Source organism: Mustela nivalis, assembly GCF_964662115.1.
Source record: "Mustela nivalis genome assembly, chromosome: 3".
Classification (NCBI taxonomy): domain Eukaryota; kingdom Metazoa; phylum Chordata; class Mammalia; order Carnivora; family Mustelidae; genus Mustela; species Mustela nivalis.
Window position 1 is genome coordinate 169,812,920 of NC_139022.1, and position 12,933 is coordinate 169,825,852.

General features: G+C 39.9%; 1 long non-coding RNA gene across 3 annotated transcripts; it reads right to left on the bottom strand.

Moving 5' to 3' along the window:
• Nucleotides 1-2,729: 2,729 nt before the first annotated feature.
• On the bottom strand, nt 2,730-10,217 carry LOC309861841. Of its 3 annotated transcripts, none has more exons than XR_014310229.1 (3): nt 9,981-10,217; nt 8,243-8,454; nt 2,730-3,039 (listed from the first exon to the last, which is right to left on the bottom strand). It is a non-coding gene; the product is annotated as an uncharacterized lncRNA (long non-coding RNA). The 3 variants fall into 3 exon arrangements; XR_014310230.1 differs by lacking the exon at nt 2,730-3,039 and adding an exon at nt 5,478-5,767; XR_014310231.1 differs by lacking the exon at nt 2,730-3,039 and adding an exon at nt 5,478-5,804.
• Between the last annotated feature and the right edge of the window lie 2,716 nt (nt 10,218-12,933).

Genomic DNA, 12,933 nt, shown 5'->3' on the forward strand with positions numbered 1-12,933 from the left:
CCAGAACAAAACCATAAATGGAGCGTGGGTTCCTATGACTGTGACAGTCCTGGACTATTTGTCTCTGAACTGCATGATGATATATATGAGAAAACTAACCCACAACTTTGGGAATGTACTCTTTCCTTGGGTCAGCTCTCCATTCTAAAGGAAACAGACTTTCAGTGCCCAAGTGAGTCCTTACACTGATCTGTAGATCAATAGTGCCCTATTTGATGTGGTTTCCTCTTCCTCCTCTTATATCTTCCTAACCTTGTCTCCTACCACTGTCTCCTGCATATCCTATATTCCAGTCCCATGGCCTCTTCGTTACGCACATCAGGTACACACCAAACTCCAAGGCTTTGCACTTGCTGCTCCCCCTAGCCGGAGCACTGCCTTAAATGTTTGCTAGCAAGTTCTTTTCTATCCTTTAGGCTCTTACTCAAAATCTCCTTCCCAGTGCTTCTTCCTTAGTCTCTCCATCACTTCAACCTCCTATCCCCTGATATTTTAGATCTCCTTTTCCTGATTTAGTTTTCTTCCGTGCATGATCTAACATATGGTATATTTTACTTTTATGTCCATTTTATTGCCTGTTTCCCCCCTATAGTGTAAGTGTCAAGAGACAGGTATTTATGCCTACTTTATTTACTAGAATAGAGTTGGATACTAGGAGTGCACATCCATATTTATTGAATAAATGAATGTGATAAAGAACTGGTTGACTGAGGAAGACATGGAGCAAAAATATTAAGGTTCAGATATAGAAAACCAGAAAGCTAGTAACCCTTATTTGGCCTAAATATCAGGAAATGGCCAAACTTAAAAGTCAAGAGGGAGACAATACATACTTCCAAGAGCAACGGGATAAAGAGTAAAGTAAGGAAATACAAAAAAATGATGGGCAAAGAGCTCAATTAGAGGTGACTATTGCAGTCAAAGGGATTGATGTGCTTTTCTTGAAAGCAGGGACAAAAATACCTAGAGATTGAATGCCAGACAGATTTTGTGGTGGCTAGAATGGAAGCAGAGGAGACTCAATGTGGACAGCCCTAACCTTCTAAGAACAGGATGCAGGCAATCTGCTGAGTGTGGAGGAGGAAGTAAAGGTGGAAGGAGGTGGGGAGACGGGAATGTTCTCTGATACCTGCTACTTACCATGGGCAAGGGAAATAATGAGGAACTGAATGAAAACTGGTGGTGAGCATTTCTAAAATAGATAAATATCATGACCTTTTAAATAGGGATGAGAGAAATCTACTATAGTATATAGTATATATAGTAAATCTACTATAGTATATTATTCATATTATATAGATTATTTTAAAAAGATTTTATTTATTTGTGAGAGAGAGGGCAACATAATCTGATTAATGAGATTAATCAAGCCAGTTGCCATGACTTTATTTTGTTTCTCATAATTCCTGGCAGGTCAGAAGTAGGAGCGGGAAATAAACAAGAACACGTGGTCAGCTTTCCTGGGGTCGGTAAATGGTAAGTTGGGCATGGTGGAAAGATGATGTGGTTGGTCATGGTTGGGTAGGTTGTAAAGTGACTGAAAATGGCATTCAAGTTGGAGAAGGCAAGCAGAGCTAGAAGGAAGATAGTAGCTGAGTGAAGGCAGGATGTGCCCTAAAATCCCAGGGTGTTCTCTGATCATAGACTCCACCATTTTATTCTGTGTGCCTATATCATACATAAAGTTTTTGTTCAAAAAGTTTTTGTTCAAAAACTCAGAGCATTTTTAACCCCTGTGCCATTTGGTCTGATGTATAAATATGACCCAGCAGAAAACCTCTAGGTCAAGGTATATGGTGCCTACTGACAGGTACTCATGCCAGGAAAGATGGACAGGTCATCAGTGGAACTTTAGTGTGCAGGAGAATGTTGCCTGTTTCTGCTCGCTTCTAAGTGTGTGACCTTCACATTGCTCGTGCTGCTCCCACCTCTTCTTTTTGTTCACGTGCTTTACACAATAGCAAGACAGAGAGGTTGGGAGTTCAGGGTGTGTGATCTGGAGTCTCTCATCTGGTATCCAGTTCAATTATAGCACTACCTAGCTGTGTGATCTAGAGCAAGGAACTTTACCTCTCTCCAAACTGATGTTTTCATCTGTGAAATGGGATTGATGTTAGCACATACCATGTAGGATTGTTATGAGGATTGGTGAATTATCTATAAATTAGCTAGAATGGAGTCTGGCACATAGAACATGATTAATTAGCTATGATGGTGATGTTGGCGATGATTAATTCTATAACTATAAGAAGCTGATGAAAGTGCATAAGGAACACACCCATCATTTTTTTGGAGATGGAGTGAGTGGGACTTGTGTTCCCTGAGCATGAGAAGGGTATAGCTAGTTATTAGAATTATAAACTATACAGGTCTTTAATGAGTAGTACATCAATTAATGTCTGGCCTAAGGCTTTCAGCCTAGTACCTTCACATGAAACAAACATAAGCTTCTAAGAGACATCGAAATTTCCCAGTGGCCTTTAAAAATTTTCAGATAAAAATGATTGATTCTCAATTTGAATCATGGTAGTTTCATTGTAGAAAACATGGGAAATAAATAAAGCAAAAATAAGAAAATAAGAAGAACTGCAATTCCACTATCCACATATAATCATGGATAGTTACAAGTAACCAAGGATGTCTGGACCTGTGTGAACCCTTTTCTATGTGTATAAACCTCTCTCTTCCAATTCAAAGGAATTTATTGCAAATATTCAAATGTCTAGAAATCCAGGCCAGGGCAAGTAAAAGAAGCAAATGCTGATGCTCGCACTCATTAAGAATTTGCACGTGGAGGGGAAAAATATCAGATTCTTAAAAAATGCTAAATCCAGAGTGAACAGGAGAAGGATGTTCAGCTCGCACATAAGTTTTCTTTATCATTCTTTTGTCTTTTTTCATGTCTGAAGATTTCTCAGCTTTCCTGTACAGTTTATATGGTTTAGGGCAGACTTTTAGGATGGATGTAGGATAACTTGGTGTTCAAATAAAGAAATTATAAAGAGGCTCGTTGTAGTGGGCTCTGGTTTTCTCTTCAGCCTGTAATATAAATATCAACGCATTCAACTTGAATGGATAAATATCATGACCTTTTAAATAGGGATGAGAGAAATCTACTGTAGCATATGATTCATATTATATAGAAGTCACTATAACCAGAGCTGTTAAATTCAACATCTACAAACGATTTGCTGGAGCATCTACTTAGTTTTCTTTTTAAAAATATTTTATTTATTTGTGAGAGAGAGGGCAAGAGAGCACAAACTAGGGGGAGAGGCAGAGCGAGAAGTAGACTTCTTACTGAGCAGGGAGCCCAATGCAGGGCTCGATCTCAGGACCCTGAGATCATGACCTGAGCCGAAGGCAGACACGTAACCGAATGAACCACCCATGAGCCCCTCTACTTATTTTCTAAATATGACATCATATGGTTTGGATTCTGTGGGAGCTGTGTTATAACTATTTGAGTTGCAGGTAACTAGAAGCAATGTGAAAGAATTCTTATCTGTACAATGTAAATGAATTGTAATATTAACTCCTGAAACTGGTTGTGACACCTCTCCAGCTTCGTCATTAATGAGTTAAACAAAATCTATAACGTGTTCGTTTTTACACCTGTAGGAGAGGTACAGTTTTGCATTTTTCTTTCCTGAAAAATTAACTTTTGACCAGATAATTTCTCTTTGCAGGAACAATTCAGGGTAGATGTTTGTCCTCAATGGTCTCTCTTCCTGACATGGCCAGTGGTGGAAGAGGTTGACATTGTTTCTTACTCATAATCTCATTTTAACTGCATTATTTAAAAGTTATCATTCCTTGACATTGCAATGCGGAATTAAAATGCCTCCTGACTTTTCCACAATGGTATACAATTTTCTCAGCCACTTTCTTTTTGTTGGTTTACTTCAGCAGAAAATTAGGAAGATTGTGTCTTAGCCTGGGTTATTACTGGTATGGTAACAAAATACCATAGACTGGGTGGCTTAAACAATAAATACTTATTTCTCCCAGTTTTGGAGGCTGAGAATATGTGATCAGGGTGGCAGCATGCTCAGATTCTGGTGAGGGCCCTTTTCCTGGCTTGGAGACAGCCACCTTCTCATGGTGTCTGCATAAGTTCAAGAGAGGGCTCTGGGCTCTTCATTTCTAATATGGGCACCAATCTGTTCATGGGGTCCCATCTCCAAGACCTCTTCCAATTCAGTTACCTCTCATAAGCCCCACTGCCAAATACTGCCACACTAGGGGGGCACATTCAGTGTGAAGCCAAATACATCCATTTGGTATACACCACATTCTCAAAGATCTCTGTAATTAGAGATGTAAGTTTCCTCTTTGACCTAGGAGTAGTTTAGGAGATTTTTGGTTGTATTATAATCAACCTTTATTATTTTTGTCTTTTGAGTTTTCATACATATTCGTTCTTACATTACCAGATTTAATGCATTGTGAGTTAGAAATAGTTCTGCTAATGGGAATGTACTATGAATTCTTTTGCAGTCACAAATATGATCATTTTAAGCAATTTTTTTTTAACCAGGTGAAAATAAATATGTCATCCATAGGTTATAAAATATATTTTTATATATTTTAAATATTTAAATATTTCTTAAATGTCCCCTCTCTACCTTACAAAATTAACCATTCCACATAATTCAGAGTTCTGCTCTTTCTTCTCTTTAAAGATTGATTGACTGATATATACTCAAAGGAATTGGCCTACATGATTGTGTAGTTGACAAGTTCAAAATCTATAGGGAATACAGGTAGAATGGAAATTTGGGTTATGTTGTAGTCTTAAGTCCGAAATCTGCAGGGCCTGTTAGGAGTTTGGGAAGCCCAAGCAGAGTTTCCTTTTTTTTTTTTTTTTCTTCCTTCCTTCCTTTTAAGAGATTTTATTTATTTATTTGAGATAGAGAGAGTGAGCAAGAAAGAGAGAGAGCATGCAAAAGCTGGGGGAGAGGCAGAGGGAGAAGGAGAAGCAGATTCCCCATTGAGTAGGGAGCCTGATGTGGGGCTTGATCCCAGGCCCCTGAGATCATGACCTGAGGCAGATGTTTCACTGACTGAGCCACCCAGGGGCCCCTCAAGCAGGGTTTCTATGTTACAAGTTTGGGTCAGAATTCCTTCTTCTTGGGAAACTTCAGATTTTGCACTTAGGGCCTTCAGTTGATTGGATGGCGCTCACTGCTTTAACACCAACTGAATATAAATGAAAATCATAGCTACAAAGTACATTCACAGCAACATCTAGACTATTTGACCAAAGAAGTGGGCACCAAAGTGTGGCCCAGTTGATACATAAAGTTACTTATCACACTTCACCAGCTAGGATAGAACCCCTATGGAATGATTTTTGGCTGCTTTACTCTTCCAAATTAAGAGTCATTTGTACATTAAAACATAATGAAAATGACTTTAATTTTTAAAATATGTATTACACATTTCTTTTTTTATGACCATTATTCTATGGTATTTCACATGGGTATAGCTTGTCTCTGCCTCTTTGGCAGCTCTTCTGTGATATTAGTAAGTGACTTGTGGTTCCCTTGGAGTCTGTTTTATTTCTTCTCCCTGCTGTGCTTCACTACATCCACCACTGGGGGCTCCACTGCAATGCAGGCAAGGAGGAAAATCAAGGCCTTGGAAGGTTTCAGCCTGAGCTGTGTGGGCTTCAGCAGGAATTTTGCTTTGGAAGTGTTTTAGGCAGTGGCTAATATTAATAAGGTGCCTTTCATGTCCACTTTTCCTATTAATCATTGTTAGCCTTAGTGAAAAAGCCAAATAGGAGGATTTTTAGCTTCCTGGAATAAAATATCATCAAACATCACCAGACTGAACACAGATTCCTAATGACCCATTTCATTTCCTAACTCTATGTAAATCACTTGTATGTGCAACTGAATCGATTTTCTTTATTTCTAACTATAACGGGCATGAAGCCTTTAGTAAGTACTTAAAACATAGTTACCATTCAGTCAATTTCTTATAATTATTACTTCATCCTTAAATACAATAAATATTAGAATATCATTTAGTTCTCGAAAAAATTATATATTATAGCCTTTCAAATAATTACTGTTGTGTTGGAATCTGGTTCTGCAGTTTCTTCAATGTTTCTAGTTTACCTGAGGTTTACCCACAAATGAAATTACTTAGCCAAGAACCAACACCACCAGAGGATTTATAATTACGTACCTTTCATGAACCTTTCAATATTACCACATTGTATTGTTTGTCCTTTTGATTGAATACCATTAGACTTTCCACAACTTGCCACACAAACTTCTTGCTTGTTAAAGTAATACTCAACAAAGTTCGAGTTACTTTGGTGACTTCAAGCAGTTTATAGCAAAAGAATATAAAATGTCTAAAATATGACACAGTATAAGGAATAAAACTATTTTGAAATCCATGAATGAATGTTTCATGGATGTCAAACTGTTTCCAAGATTGAAAGTAATAAAACTATGATGCTTTACATTGATATAGAACAATTTCTAACATTTATTTTGTTTTGTGACTTTAATATATCCATATAAATATTTAACTATGTATCATACATTTCTATTTTTATGAATGTTATGCAATGATATTTTAGGTGGGTGTGGCTCATCTGCCACAATTACAAGTAAATGATGGAAAACCATTTGAAGGGTGCCTGGGTGGCTCAGTGGGTTAAAACCTCTGCCTTTGGCTCATGATCCCAGGGTCCTGGGATCAAGCCCCGCATTGGACTCTCTGCTTAGCGGGGAGCCTGATTTCCTTCCTCCCTCTCTGCCTACTTGTGATCTCTGTCTGTCAATAAATAAAATCTATTAAGGTCCATATACACTATGGAGTATTATGCCTCCATCAGAAAGGACGAATACCCAACTTTTGTAGCAACATGGACGGGACTGGAAGAGATTATGCTGAGTGAAATAAGTCAAGCAGAGAGAGTCAATTATATGGTTTCACTTATTTGTGGAGCATAACAAATAGCATGGAGGACATGGGGAGTTAGAGAGGAGAAGGGAGTTGGGGGAAATTGGAAGGGGAGGTGAACCATGAGAGACTATGGACTCTGAAAAACAATCTGAGGGTTTTGAAGGGGCGGGGGGTGGGAGGTCGGGGTACCAAGTGGTGGGTATTATAGAGGGCACGGATTGCATGGAGCACTGGGTGTGGTGCAAAAATAATGAATACTGCTATGCTGAAAATAAAAAATAAATTAAAAAAAAAGAAAATTGGAAATACCTCTTAAAGTACTGAAGTTAGAAGAAATAGTAATAAAAGTAAAAATTTGTGGTTGCTATGTTTCTTTATTGATAGAATAAACCTAAATTCAAGATTGAACAATTAGTTTTGATCATTGCAGCACAGTTTTTCAAATGAATTAGAAAAAATTGATTTCAAATTTCTTAGGAAGTGACAGATAATATATATTAAAGGTAACTTACATCTGACCTAAAATATGAAGTGAGTTAAAATAAAAATTTTATAGCCTGACCCAAGATAATCTTACTCACAAAAGAGATTACTGTTTTCATGTCTGATTTAATCAGACCACCAAAGCTGTAAGGTATCACATATTTTCAAGGCTTTATTTTACTCATAGTGAGCTATAATGTCCGTAATAATGTTTTATGGTATTGTGAAACATGTAAAGTCTATCTTTTTTTCTCCCCTCCCATTTGACATCTCAAATCAGGCAACTTTTATTTTATTCTTATTCTTATTTTTATTCTTATTATTAATTTATTTTTGAGACAGAGGGAGAGAGAACATGTGAGCAGGGAGAGGCAGAGGGAGAAAAAGACAGAAAATCTCAAGTAGACTCCCTGCTCAGTGTGGAGCTCAGTGCAGGGCCTAACCTCATGACCCTGAGATCAGGACCTGAGCCAAAACCAAGAGTCAGATGCTTAATGGACTGAGCCACCCAGGTGCCCCTCAAATCAGGCAACTTAAGGGTGAAGGTCTTGAGGTAATTTCATTCATAATAGCCCTGGATATTCATTTCATCACTCACTTAAATAAAAATGATAACTTACTTTTGTGTAATCCTTTAAAAGGTTAATAAATGTTTCATGTAATTTGTCTGTTTTGGTCTGCAGAAGAATCCTAGGAGGTTGACTTGTTGATTATACAGGATGATGCCACATGGCACAAACGGTGCTGAAGTCCCTGGACTTGAACCTTCCTATGTCCTCCTCCCTTCCCCTGTGTTGATGGGCAAGTAGCTCAACTGCAGTTTCCTTACCTGTAATGGGAGGATGGTTACCTCCAAGTCGTGAAGACTGAGTTGCTTGGAGCGCCCCCTGACAGTAGCAGGCAATACCCCAACCGGGCTGCTCTCCCGTTCTGCATAGGAGGAGCTCCACGCTCAGAGAAATTATGTGCTTTTTCCAAAGTGCTTTTTTTCCTTTCCCTTTTGGAAAGTTAGCTCTTCATTGTGAGACAAAGAGAAAAGGGCTGATGAGTGAAACAAAGAACAATGAATAATTAAGGAACTGTGCTGAAGTTTAAGTCATTTTCAAGAATCATTTGTGTAAGAAAACCCTTATGTTTTATTTACTTCTGGAATAATTAGACTTTGTAGCCTTGGGAGGTGTACAATTACAAAAGAGCTAATACTTAAATGCACCAGCAAAAAAGAAAGCATATTTCTATCTATGATAGTAAAAGACTTTCCTTAATGATGGATTATTTCTTTTCTTTTTTTTTTTTTTTTAAAGATTTTATTTATTTATTTGACAGAGAGAAATCACAAGTAGATGGAGAGGCAGGCAGAGAGAGAGGGAAGCAGGCTCTCCGCCGAGCAGAGAGCCCGATGCGGGACTCGATCCCAGGACTCTGAGATCATGACCTGAGCCGAAGGCAGCGGCTTAACCCACTGAGCCACCCAGGCGCCCGGATTATTTCTTTGATAAGGGTATTTAATACACATAGATGCATTCCTAATGCTTTATTCTTAATTTGGTGACTGTAGTTGATGTTGATCATATAAACTATGCAGATACATTTTTTTTTTCATTTTAATTCAGGTATATAATGTTTGTGTTCCCCCTAAATTCATATACTGGAATCCTAACCTGCAAGGTGGTTGGGACTTTGGGAGGTAATTAGGTTCTAAGGGTGGAGCCCTCCTGATGGGATTAGTGTCTTTGTGAAAGAGATGCCATAGAGTTCGCTAGGACCTTCCACGTTGGAAAACATAGGGGCACTTGCATCTGGGAATCAGGAATCAGGCTCTCACCAGACACTGAACTTGTTGGTCCCATGATTTGGGATTTCCAACCTCCAGAACTGTGAGAAATTAATGTTGGTTGTTTAAGCTACCCTGTTTATGGTAGTAATGAGACTTTCCCCTTCTTTTTGAGGGTTACTTTATTTTTTATTTATTTTATTTATTAAAAAAATTTTTTTTAAATTTCTTTTCAGCGTAACAGTATTCATTGTTTTTGAACCACACCCAGTGCTCCATGCAATCTGTCCCTCTCTAATACCCACCACCTGGTTCCCCAACCTCCTGCCCCCTGCCCCTTCAAAACCCTCAGATAGTTTTACAGAGTCCATAGTCTCTCATGGTTCACCTCCTTGAGGGTTACTTTAAAATGGGATAGTTGGGTATTAGAAAATTTGAACTGCTAGTCAACTTTCTATATACCTTAAAACTGATTTGAGTCATAGTCTGGGCCATTTATGGTGATAATAATAGCTTTTGGGGGAAATACAATAACAAGAGGTGGGGAAAGGTTGGAAGGCCACAAGAGAAAGGGGTATTGGGGGGGAACTTGTCCAGTTTTATTTAAACTCTTACCTTCTCAATTTCTAAATTCCCTAAAGTTTGGCTCAACTTCTTACCTATTCTCATGCTATGAGTCTGTTTTAGCTAAAATTTTTAGTATTTTTGCATCTTACATACTAATTAATAAATATTTGTCTATTATACACGTATACATATGCATATACTGATAAGCATATATACATAGACCCACCCTCTGATGTGGGCTTCGGTCAGTATCTTGAGTGGCTCTCTGACCTGAGTGACTTCACAGCAGCCCCATTTATGCCGGGATCTGCCTTTCTTCTCTGCGGATACTTGCTTTGGTAAACGGTTATCCCTGCTTTTCGAAAGTTTGTTTAGGCCACTTGTATTTTGCAGAAGACCTGCATCAGGAGTCTCCCCGGATCTGGGGATTCGCTTCCATCATTTCCGTTGCTCGCGGTCAACCGTGACCCGGAAGCAGATGAGCCTCCTTCTGACGCAGCGTCCGGAAGCAGATGAGCCTCCTTCTGACGCAGCGTCCGAAGGTCAGTGGGAACCCGCGCTGGGTGCCCGCGGCCGCGTCCCTGCCCTCGCTGCGTCTCCTGGCTGGGGCGTCGCCAGAAGAAGGGGGAGTCCAGCACGTTAACCTTTTACTGCTGCTCCTCTGCTGTGCCCAGCTTACACGTTAAACTTGGTCACCGACGTCTGTCTGGGGAAAAATACGTACTCTACAGGAGGTCCGGCTCCGCCTGTGGCTTCGGGTGTTGACTGGGGTCTTTGAGTGCATTCCCCGCGGTCAGGGGTGGGGGGGACTACCCTACTGGCTTGTCCCGTAAGGGGAGCGGTGCAAGCGCAAGGGCGTGCAGCTTTGGCTGGTTCTGCAGCGGGCCTGGCGGAGGCAGTGCTGGCGGCCCCTGCCCGGGAGCGGCGCCCAGGGTCCGGGCCTCCAGCCTCGGGGCTTCGAACTGTGCCTGCGAGCCTCGGGGCTTTGCCTCCTTTTATTTTGTGCGTCCGTCCGTTAGCAAGATGTGACCGAAGGTATCAGAAAAACCTAAAGGAGGTGAGTTTTGGGGTGGAGAATGCTCAAACTTTTTCCCATCTAAATTAACGGTAATTGCGTCTTTCCTTAGGCCATTTAGGTTTAGGAAAGGTTCGTGAGAATGCTTCCCTTCCAGACAGCTGGGGAAACCCACGGTTGTTCCCTCCTCGGAATGCGTTTACCTCTCCATGTCCTCCTCCTTTCCTAACCCTGTGCATGGGGCTCCTGATCTTCTCCTTCGGACTCGGGTATCAGTCCCTGCCTCATCTTGGGTCTGAATTTATATAGGGCTTTCTACTTCACCATTTCGAACATACCCATCTTTCCCCTTCACTCACACGAAAGACCAGGCCAGTGAAGACCATATATGTACTACCGCTATGTTAACTACTTAGTGATTATTACCTGAAAGAATAAATTTCATCCAGGCCATTTCAAATGATAATGCAAAGGAAATAGCGTTGAATCAGAATAGTTTCAGCCTGTAATCTGTTAACCACAACCTGTCTTTCGACTTTTACCTTCTAACCACCCGTCTACCTATCTTTTCTCCTACGCGTCTGAAAGGCACCGAAACTTCTCATCCCTGTGTAAAATCCCACATTTAGATGCACTCACATTTATAACTACTTTTTTGGATATAATTCTTTACTTATTATCTAATTGTCTCATTGGACTCTAGCTCCATAAAGGCCGATATAATAGGTGTTTTATTCACTCCTGCGTTCCTCATATCTACCAGAACAAAGGAAAGAAGGAAGACAGGAAGGGAAGGCAAGCAAGCACAAAGAAAAGAACGAGAAATCTCCAGTCTACCGCTAAAGCTTCAAAGGCTGTTAGTCCCCTTAGCTGTATGATTTGATTTTTCTTTGTAGACTGCTCTAATATTTCCAAACAAAATTGCTTTTAAAATTTAACACCAAGAGCAATTTCCATTTCAAAATTGTGCCAGTTATTGAAAATGTCTTCAGTGGTGTTACAAATGGTCTTGAAGCTTCCCCGAATGTGCTAGGCATTTAGTAATGGGTGTCTGTGACTGTTTTCTAAAAATTGCTTATCTAGTTATCTCTAAACAAAAAAAAGGAAGGGGAGGAAAAAAGCCCGGAGAAGTAATCATCATTCTGTGTGTAAAATAAGTGCAGCAAATAGCTCTATAAAATAATATTTTTCAAAGAGCCTTTTTGTTTTGTTTAATGTTCCAGAACTTTCCAACGGAGAATTAAAAGAAACTGCCATGGTGAGGAAAGTTAGGTAAAATTATTTCAGGACCAAACCACAAATGCAGGAAAAAGAAATGGAGGAGATCAATAGACGTGTACATCCTAAACAAGGAAGTATGCATAGATACCAAACTCTTACTCTGGGCTGGAATGAGGCAGGTTCGTCTCAAGGCAGTGGTCAAACAGAAGGCTTACCCAGGTCTGCTGGAAACAACTTTACATTATCACTGTCCACAGTATCCAGAAAGACTTACTGTGAAATGTTTCTTCTAATTCTTGGGATCTCTGGTATCAGACAGATTTCCTCACTTCTATTAAAGAAGTTTCCCTCTACGCCTCCATGCTGGGAGATGATTCAACTGTGCTAGTGTTCGTTCTGCCCACGAGGTCTTGCAGGTAATCCTTTCAACTGGGCCTCTCAACTTTGTGTGGGGAGCTCTTTAAAAATCAGAGTCAAACTTCACCCCCTAGACAGTCTGTTTCAGTAATTCTAGAGTGGGAGTCCAGGAATTTGTTTTTATTTTGTTTAATTTTTAAGGTTCTATGAGTGAAGTTGTTTAAACATAGGCTTCATTGGTCCAGTTATATCTGCAGAGACTTAAACCATTTAGTATACTTGCTGTTTCTTCTTGATGTTAAAAACAAAACAAAATGAAACAAACAAAACCAACCCCCTTCCCTATTTTCTAGTACAGTCGTTCCTTCTCTCTGTCCCTCCCTGGAGCCCTGTGTCCTTTTACCTCACAGATCTCAGAGATTTTAACTTCACTAAGCAGTCTCCTCACCTCGGTTCCTCTGACTTTGTTCTGCACATTTCCCTATGCATCTCATCTTGACATCTTTTCCCTTTCTGACGGCTCTCAGCCTCTGGTATGCCCCCCTTTTCCCTCAGCTAATTTGCATCTAGGACCACCAGCCCTCAT